General features: G+C 34.7%; 1 long non-coding RNA gene across 1 annotated transcript; it reads right to left on the reverse strand.

Moving 5' to 3' along the window:
* Positions 1–4,417: 4,417 nt before the first annotated feature.
* On the reverse strand, positions 4,418–7,381 carry LOC121432122. Its single transcript, XR_005972182.1, has 2 exons — positions 7,053–7,381; positions 4,418–6,805 (listed from the first exon to the last, which is right to left on the reverse strand). It is a non-coding gene; the product is annotated as an uncharacterized LOC121432122 (long non-coding RNA).
* Between the last annotated feature and the right edge of the window lie 2,404 nt (positions 7,382–9,785).

The following is a 9,785-nucleotide window of genomic DNA, read 5'->3' on the forward strand; positions in this document are numbered from 1 at the left end:
CATGTCATAATATATAACATTTTCGCTCACGCTTCGTGCTCGCATTGCCTATTCGATGAGACACATTTCTTGCTCTAGAGGCTGATATGGAGCTTAATATGTCAAGTTTTTAAGTCAATAGGTATAACAAAGCATTTTTAAGCTCAGACGTCGGGCTTTCTTTATTTTCTTTGATTTTCAAATTGATTTAAAAAAATGCTCTGTAAACTATCCGTTTTATGGTCTGAATATCAACATTTTTAGCTCGCGCTGCGCGCTTTGCTTCATTTTGATTGGGCAAATTGTCTTCGTGCATTCCATAAAGTTCTCAAAATACCCCTGGCAGGTTTGACTGTCAAAACATATCAGCTTGTGCTGCGCACCCTCATTTTGATTGTTGAGTTAAGTAAAATCCCTTATGACAGTTATAAAAAGTTTAAGTCTCGGCTCGCGATATGCGCTCGCATTAATTGTTGAATTATATCAACCCTTCCATCATATTCATAATTACAAAAGTGTTAAAATTTCCAGTTTTCATGCCTTGATATCAACAAATTTTGCGCTATCATTAGGCTTATTTAATTAATTAAAAAGATAACATTTTTATGAATTTCTAATAACTTAATTGTCCCCTTTTTAAAGAATGGAATATTGACAAGTTTCATCTCGCGCTTAAGAAGAGGGAGATAGTCATCATTTTCATATGATGACAACATGTCCCTAGAATGTCCCGGTCCTATGATAGGTAAAATGATAATTTAAAAAATATCAGATCGCACTTCGCGCTCGCATCATTTATTTAGTGCAATCCACGTCCACTTCAAAATTTTCCTACACAGTGCTTGAACAAAGTATTTAAATTGACCCTTTTTTCACATAGAAATATTAAATGTTTTCTTCTCGCGCTCCACGCTCTCATTATTTATTTTCATGATAAAAAAAATGTATTCAGAATACCCAGATTCTAGGTCTAAAACACGCACACGCATATATTGAGATACGCAGCTAGTTCGGTATTTAAAACCTGTTTAAAGTATCCAGTTTCAGATCAGAATATCAAAAATGTTCTTCTCGCGCTTCGCGCGCTTGCATTATTAAAGTAGGAAGATACCCAATTACTCATCCTTTTTATGATTTAAAAAAACGAACAGTGTCCCGTTTTTTATGCCTAAAGCTCATTTTTTCAGCTCGCGCTCGCATCAATTATTGTTTAGTTATATAACTATAACTATATTCTTATCATGTTTACAAAAGAGCTTAGAATGTTCATTTTTTCAGGTCAGAATGCCAAAAAAATTCAGCTCGCGCGAATCCCCTTTTTTATTGTTGAAATATGAATTGTCTTCGTGGCTAACTGCAAATAGTTCTTAACAGGACCCTTTTCAATCAGGCAAAAACGTATAATAATTTGAACGCGCTTCGCACTCGCATCAATTATCCAGTTACATTCGCATTTGTTCAGGGTTACAAACATTGTCTATATATCATGTTCAATTTTCAAGACAAGATACCTTAAATTTCAAAAAACTTGTTCAGGGGGCGTTTCATGAAAGGACTTGTCGGACGTTTTATCGGACAAGTCCCATTTTATCCGACAGTTACCATAGTAACAATACCTCTCAGCCAATCAACATCAGAGAAAGATGTCAGATCTGACAACTTGTCGGGTGAAAATGTTGATGAAACACTCCCCTGGCTTCGCGATCGCACTATTTAAAAAAGGGCTTATAAGATTATTACATTGTTTTATAAGAATAAAGCTAAGAAGTGACTGTAAGGACTACCCTTTTAAAGAAACAAACAAAAATAAACTTTGCCGGAGCTGCCGATCGGGGAAGATATGGGTGAAAAAAAATCGCACCCCCCTCCTATTGGTGAAAGCTGGATCCGCACCTGTTAATCACGTGATAAAAATTAATGTAGATTTTTCCCTGAACACAGGTGATTTTCTGCTATTCGCTGATTTGAAAGATTTAGATTTTAATTATAGTCTAGGCTTATAGATATATACAGGGGTAGCGCTGCGCTATGTGGGGTCCAGGGGCGACCTCGACCCTCTGTGATTTGATTTGTTGAGAATAAAAAGGAAGAGAAGAAGAAAGGGGAAAAAAGAAAAAGAGGAAAATTGAAGGAAAAGTATCAAAAGAAAGATGTGAATCGTACAACTCCATTATCCCTGTTTTTCAATCGGAGGGAAATATGACGTCACCATGCAGGTGGGCGATCCCCCCCCCCTCCTGCGGCCCCATTAAATACCCTGGCATTACACCCCTGGACTTCAACACTCAAGGCTTTATATTAAGTTTTCGTTGCGATTTATTGTGACAATGTTTATCATTTGACATATTTAGATATTTTTAGTTTTGTTCTCTCTTACCATTTCTCTAAACAGCTGAGAGGCAATTTTTTAAGTTTTCGGTATAATCACTTTAGTACCGGTCTTAAATAACAAGGATGTTATACTATGTGCCATCTTTGTCATATTACGCCGTATTGTACTATCATGAATGCCCATGTATTTTTATCTACCCATGATCATTCAAAATAGGCGTAAACAAACGCGCATCGGCATCGTTTCTCTTGTTGAATGCAATAAAAACATTTTTTTTTTCTTTTACCCCCTTCATCCTGCCGACTTTAAATATCTTTATCATTTTTGGCGGGGTGGGTGGGGGTGATCTGAGAAGATTTAGATTTTATTCATTTTCCGTTCACAAAGCACAACAAAATCAAAGTAACAGTCAAATTTAAAGTACAATATCAATCGGAATAATGCATAAGAAGTAAAGTTTTTTATATCCACTTCTTTCTGATCATTATTTTTTTGTATGTATATTCGACATCAATTTTAATTGTCATTTCATGTAACATGTTTAATATGTTACTTCGTTTGTTAATGTTGTTGAGAAATGAAAATTGAAGCTTGAAACGGAACAATATTATTTATGAAACGCAGGGACGTAAACCGAAAATGAATTTATGAAGGACTTCCCCGGAGAAAAGGATGAACATCGATCCGACCGATTTCACTCTTTTCAGAGCACCTGTAAATTTTCGAAGCGATATCGGTATCTGGGGCGTCAAAAGACGAATAAAATCACTTTCAGTTGCTAATACAGTTAATGATTCAGGTGCGTTGATATGTCAGTGCAGGTAATGTCTTTCGACATAAGAATACTTGAACCCCCATCCATTATAAATTACCCTAACTAAAACTACAGCCTATTCGAATAAGTATAGGCCTATATCTGTACTCCACGAGCCTTTAATTTAGATTTTCTTTTTTTAACTGATAAACATGCATAGTTTCGCATTCGACAACCTTTCGACAGCCTTAATAAAAGACTACTTGAAAACGATCAATAAATAGCCGCGCCGTTCATTTTTCTTGGTGGGAGTGGCACTATACACATGGGAACTGGGTGCTGCACTCATTTGCGATGATTCATCAAAATATCATCCAAATGCAAGCAGATTTTAACGTAATCCTTGATGATATCGAGATAAGAATAAAAAGAGAAAGAATAACAAATATTGGAAAACGTTTTTTTTTAATGAAAAATCTATGAAAATGATCCCATTTTAGCTTAGCATACCGGTCCCCGGGGATACCGGTATACTAACACATTGTTTTGTTTTTTTTATAGAATATATAAATATATATTTGTGATTCTACTACATGACACAGAAACTCTCCTTGACGTTTCCTAAAATTCGACGTTTTATATCATTATAGCTATTTTAAAAAGTAATCCCACCTCCATACTTCGTTATCGCTGTTTGATCCCCCTCGTTTGATTATTTCCTGACACAAGATGGCGTAGTTTATCATTATAATAATATCATTATAATGGTTGCCCCAAGACTCGCGAAACAAGGAGCCAAGCCGTGTGCTGACCCCCATCCCTACATCAACCTCCTTTGGTGACCTCGATGCAGGGACGTATCAAGGATTTTCCAAAAGAGGGGGCACATTTAGAACATCTACAGTATTGTTATATACCTCGTCCCCAACTCCCATACCCCCACAAAAAATATAACACAACAATCAACTCGATTTCAAAGACATACCTTTATTAGAGGGGCATTTTCTACAATTTATGTTTAAGAAGAATTATTCTTGTCAAAATGAATGCAATTTTATGACAAAAGAAAAGATTTGTTATTTTTAAATAAAAATGTCACTATGTGCACCTCTTACTTGAACTTGGGTAGATTTTCAGACTGCTGACCATCACACACTTACAGATTTTCTCTCTTTAATCTGTTATGATAGAATCTAACAGACCTCTCAATCTCAACCCCTCCCCATCCCTCACCCCCACTCTTCATCTTTACAAGTCTCCGTGTCCCTGTCTCTCTTTTAAAACATAGTTACTTTGCCAAAAACCATTTAATTCACATACATCAAACTTTAGAATAATTGCAAACAGATTCATCTGTATCATGAAATATATGCTTTATTTATCGACAAATCATCTGTTAGAAAAATATCTTTCACAACTATTGGAAGAGATACATACATTGTACAAAAATGTATCAAAATCTTTAAAATAAGATTGCACTTCATTGTAAAACACATTAAAAGTATAATCAACGATACAGTGCACATTAACGATAAAATATGCATCGAGGAGCCTGTTTCAAAAAGATGTTCATAAAGTTATATGAAGTGCCAAAATGAGAGCTTTTAGTTTTCCTTACATTTCAACTAAGTGTGACTGCATTAAAGAACTTGATTTGTCTCCAAAATACTTTGCTCTAAAACTTTGCGGAAAATAGCATGATATGAATTTGATTTTGATATGACCACGAAATATAAAAATTGTCACATAAAAAAATAATTCATAACTTTCAATGAAAAACCACTATTTCGAAATGAATTTTGGGAAGAAAAGCTTGTAGAAATCCTGGATGGAATAAAATAGACTGCATAGACATACAATACACAAGCATTAATATGGAATTTTCTCTTCTAAATCTCTAATATTCCCCAGTACAGGGCAGTTGGAATTTATTTTCAGTTAAAAATGGAATAAGTATTTAAAGCCTTCTCTTTTAATTTTGGATATCATGACAAATATTTTCAGAATACTCAATGTCTGGGTAGATACAATATATATACAATACATGCACATCTATATATTATCAACATCAATTATAGAAACTTGTCTTGTTATAGTTACAGAAACAGAAAAACCCACAATAGACTAGAACATTCACATTATGGTAATAAACAATATTTCGTTAAATTTATCTAAATGACAATAGATAAAAACACAAATAGAATACATCGACACATAATTCTTGGTTAAAATACTTGTCTTTTGTAAAGGCAAAAAATACAAAGTAATATTGCATATGAAGTTAATACAACTAGACTTTTTTTGTAAGTGGCAATATATTCAACAGGAAGATTCGGATTAGCAACAAATTTTAAACAATACCTAAAACAATTCTAAAAGCAGAAATTATAAACCTATAAAAGGAATATAAAAAGAGCATTTCTTTTCGAGTTGGACTATATTTTCAGTTAGTATCTAAATGTTCATGAGTTATAAAAAAAGTAAAGCATTAGATTCATAATTGAAAATTATGATATATAGAAGATAACAATATAATTAAAAAAAAAAATGAATTGACTAACAATGGGCACATAATTTGCTTTCCTTGACTAAAAAGACAATTTGAGTTTTGAAAAATTATAACAAGATAGAATACATTTTTTATATGAATAAAATGAACAATGAACATCTATAGGTGAGTATATACCATATTACACCTCATAACTTGTTATAAAACGGGTTCAAGGATTGTAGCCAATGCAAGTCACGTCACGAAGTCATGCTTTAATTCTATGCAACCTCCAAGTTGTGCAAGTGCATCACTGTGCAATTTTGGGCCATCATTTAACTCAGAGCGCGTAATAACTGAGATGCTATCTGAAATCCTTCTTCTTCAAAGAAAGGACTAAGACAAGGATTTTTGCGCTTACGCGCACATATCACATACGCCTGTTATGTCACAATAGAAGTCAGGTGTTATCTCTTCATCCGTGCGAGCCTCGAAAATTTGGAGAGGTTCTACAACCTTTCCAATACATAACCATACTCCCAACCCGTTTTATGAAACAAATAATGCACATTTTAAAATTAGTTGAAGTAAGTCTAAATATTCACATCTGGTAAGTACATGTTTGTGCAATATATAGGATGAATTTCATTAAAAACAAATGTGCATGTAATAAGGCAATTAAAATAAAGGATGTAAAAATATAAGAATTCATTAATTCATTATTAAAGCACCATTCCAAACTTAACCTACAGACACTACGGAGTACTAGTAAATGAGTAATAAAATATGCATTCACATAAAAATGTATATTTTCACAATCAGATATGACAATAAAAATTCTCATTTTAGAAATATTAAGAATTTGTAGAAAATAACCTGTAATTTGGAATTATTGAGGCAATACAAAATAGTACTGTTATACTAATGTCAAAATTGATCACATACTTGTATGTATTAATATATATGTATATTGGAATTCAAATGCATAAGTCCACAATAAATGTAAACTGAGTGTATCTATAATTATCAGAGCTTATCATGATCGACAAGAAAAAACAAAAAACTTGAAAACCATTGAAATCAAAGCAATGTAAGGCAAGATAACTCGTAATTTTGGTTACTTTTTTTTCTTTTTATGCAATTATTAAGTCTCAATATAAATGGAAAAGAAAAAAATAGCAGGAAACCCCTTCAGGGTTTCACCTTCTGACCTGAGCCATAATATTGAAAATTGGTACTGAAAATGGACAACCTCACTACTTCATGGTGTTCCACAAGGATCCATGTTGGGACCTATCATAAAAACATTTACACTCAACATTAAACCTAGAAGAAATTAGAATAGGAATGAACTACATACCGATGCTTTATGCAAACTAGATGGATTTTCGATTTACATGTCATAATTCATGGCTCCGCCAATGCCTGATCTGAGCTACATATTGCATATTTTATACTGATATTGTTAAAAACATTAAAAAACATTGAAAACGGACAACTTCACTACCTCATGGTGTTCCACAAGGATCCATGTTGGGACCTGTCATAAATACATTTACACTTCGCATTAAGCCTAGGAAAAGTTAGAATAGGAACAAACCACATATCAATGCTCTATGCAAACTAGATGGATTTTAAATTTACATACATAATTCATGCCTCCGCCAATGCCTGATCCGAGCTACATATTGCATAATTTATACTGACATCGTGAAAAACATTTAATAAATCAGATCACATTGTTCATTGCATAGTCATTAAAGGAGAATGAAACCTTTAGAACAAATTAGCTTGTGTGAAAACAGAAGAATCAAAGAAACAGATCATTGAAAGTTTGAGAAAAAATCGGACAAATAATGAGAAAGTTATGAGCATTCAAATATTGCAATCACTAATGCTATGGAGATCCTCCAATTGGCAATGCGACAAAGACGTGTGATGTCACTTGTGAACAACTCTCCCCATTACTTTAGTATGTATTTCACTTAAATTGCCTCTTTTCTCACATCCTTCAGTACCGGTTTATCATAGTCACATCTATGTGCTTGCAAATATGACCCAAATTTAAAGTCAGTCCATCAAACAGTTCTTGAATTATCCAAGAAAATGATATTTCTCAAGACGCATGACCTCTGTGAACTTTGATCTCTGTTCCCCATAATAATCAGATAATTGGCACTCCAGCAAGCATATATCTTCTAATTTTGAATTAGATTAATTAGCTATTAATTAGCTGATTAATTAGCAATTAATTAGCTATTACAAGTATGAGGCATTTTACGGTATACACATGACTCAAATTTGAAGGTGATATATGTCAAAAGGTTCTTGGGCAATCAAGAGAACAAGGCATTTAAGGTATGTCATGACCTTTGTGAACTTCAACCTTTGACTTCCATACCACCAAACCAATCAAACTATTGCCACTCACATATGCATACATGATCAAAATGAGAAGTTGACCAGCAAAGGTCTCTTAAATTTTTTGGAAAAAATGGTGCGTTTCAAGGCACGGTCACATTTCCACTACGGCTGTCATACAGTGAGTCAAGAACAGCCGTTTCATTCATGTTTATTCACACCACCTATATGTAGCTGGTACAGAAATGTTCCAGCAGCTGTAATCGACTGCCATAAGGGAAATGTGAGTGCACCATTAGGGTATACAATGACCTCTGTGACCCTGAACATTTCACCTCCATACACCTCAAACTATTCAGTTCATTGTCCATCCCACATGCATACATGATCCAAAATGAAGTCAATCGGTTCTTGAGTTATTGCGGGAACACAATGCGGAGGGACGGACAGACAACACGGACACCTACTCCCTCTGGCACAACCTGTAGTGGGTGAAGGCCTAATATAATATGTAAACACAGTTTGTTTCTCAAAAACCTTAGTACTCTGTTGCGGATATCTTCCAATACAACGTTAGTCCTTCTTGTGAGAAAGGAATCACTGTAGGAGAATCAAGTAATACTGTGGAGATTCACACATGCATGTTACAGAAGACAAATTGGCAAGACTCAACAAGTATTCCAGTTTAAAAGCTCTCTTTGATCTTCTGGGCACTAATACGGTCGTGTGGTCCAGTGGTTAGAGCATTGGACTCATAATCGCAAGGTTGTATGTTTGAATCCCCACTCTGCCACTGTCTCCACTCTAATGAAAAGGCCCAAGAGTGATATCTGTCATCTATAACGTCAGCCACTATGACTGATTCACCTAGACGGAAAATGTTTCTAAGGTAATTGGTTATATACCAGCTTGGCGTTTACCAGCAAATATGCTGTCCTGCCGAGTTCCTACGGGAGTTACCATAAACAGAAACAGAAATATTTCACCAATCTAATGTATACTTTAAAAAGATCTCTGAGAATAATCACGGATGTAGTCAAGGCCGGTACTTCCGAGTCACGAGGCCGCTGGAGAAAACCTCCCATAGACTTTGTACCCGTGACTATGGATGAGGCCGATGCTAAGGCTGGCAAGATCTGGCCTAGAGGTCGGCCTCCTCGACTACATCCCGGAAAGAATTCTAATACACCTAGTAATATGACAATTAAGATGATTATAACAGTAATAATAACCATCATCACGAAATACATTTAACGCAGCTTTATGTGTACCACACTCTTGGATAACTTGAGTTAAGTATACATGTATGTATCCCTACAATCTACATGGACACAATATCAATGTCTTTTGAAGCAGTGTAGGGCTTGGCTTAAATACTTCTGGTTGAATTTGCAGGTATGTTAGTGGTAATTCCTATTATTGTATTATTAGTTTACTGTGTTGTCAAACCTAAGAAAATGTAAATCAGATCTATTTCTTAGAATTTGTATTCATGATCTACAGAATATTTGATTGACGTAAAAAAAAGTAAAATTTGATTGCCAATTTAATAATGGAAGCCCTTCAAATACTTTGAAATGATCGAAAAAAAATCCCAGACCTGGGGCCCGTTGCATAAAACTTTTTACCTGAAAAAACTCAGGTTGTTTTTACCGGAGTTTTTGCCCTGTGTTAAAGTCAATGGCAAAAATCAGACTAACCTTAGTTTTTAGTTTTTACCAGAGTTTTCTCAGGTAAAAAGTTTTATGCAACAGGCCCCTGGTTGGTTGCAGGCCCTCAAAAAAACAATGCTCATGCAAACACAGATACTGACCTATTGCCCACTGTAACTGGCTATTCTGTACTTGGGAATTACAGTATTCAGCAGTCCA

This window comes from Lytechinus variegatus, chromosome 18, assembly GCF_018143015.1.
Source record: "Lytechinus variegatus isolate NC3 chromosome 18, Lvar_3.0, whole genome shotgun sequence".
Lineage (NCBI taxonomy): Eukaryota > Metazoa > Echinodermata > Echinoidea > Temnopleuroida > Toxopneustidae > Lytechinus > Lytechinus variegatus.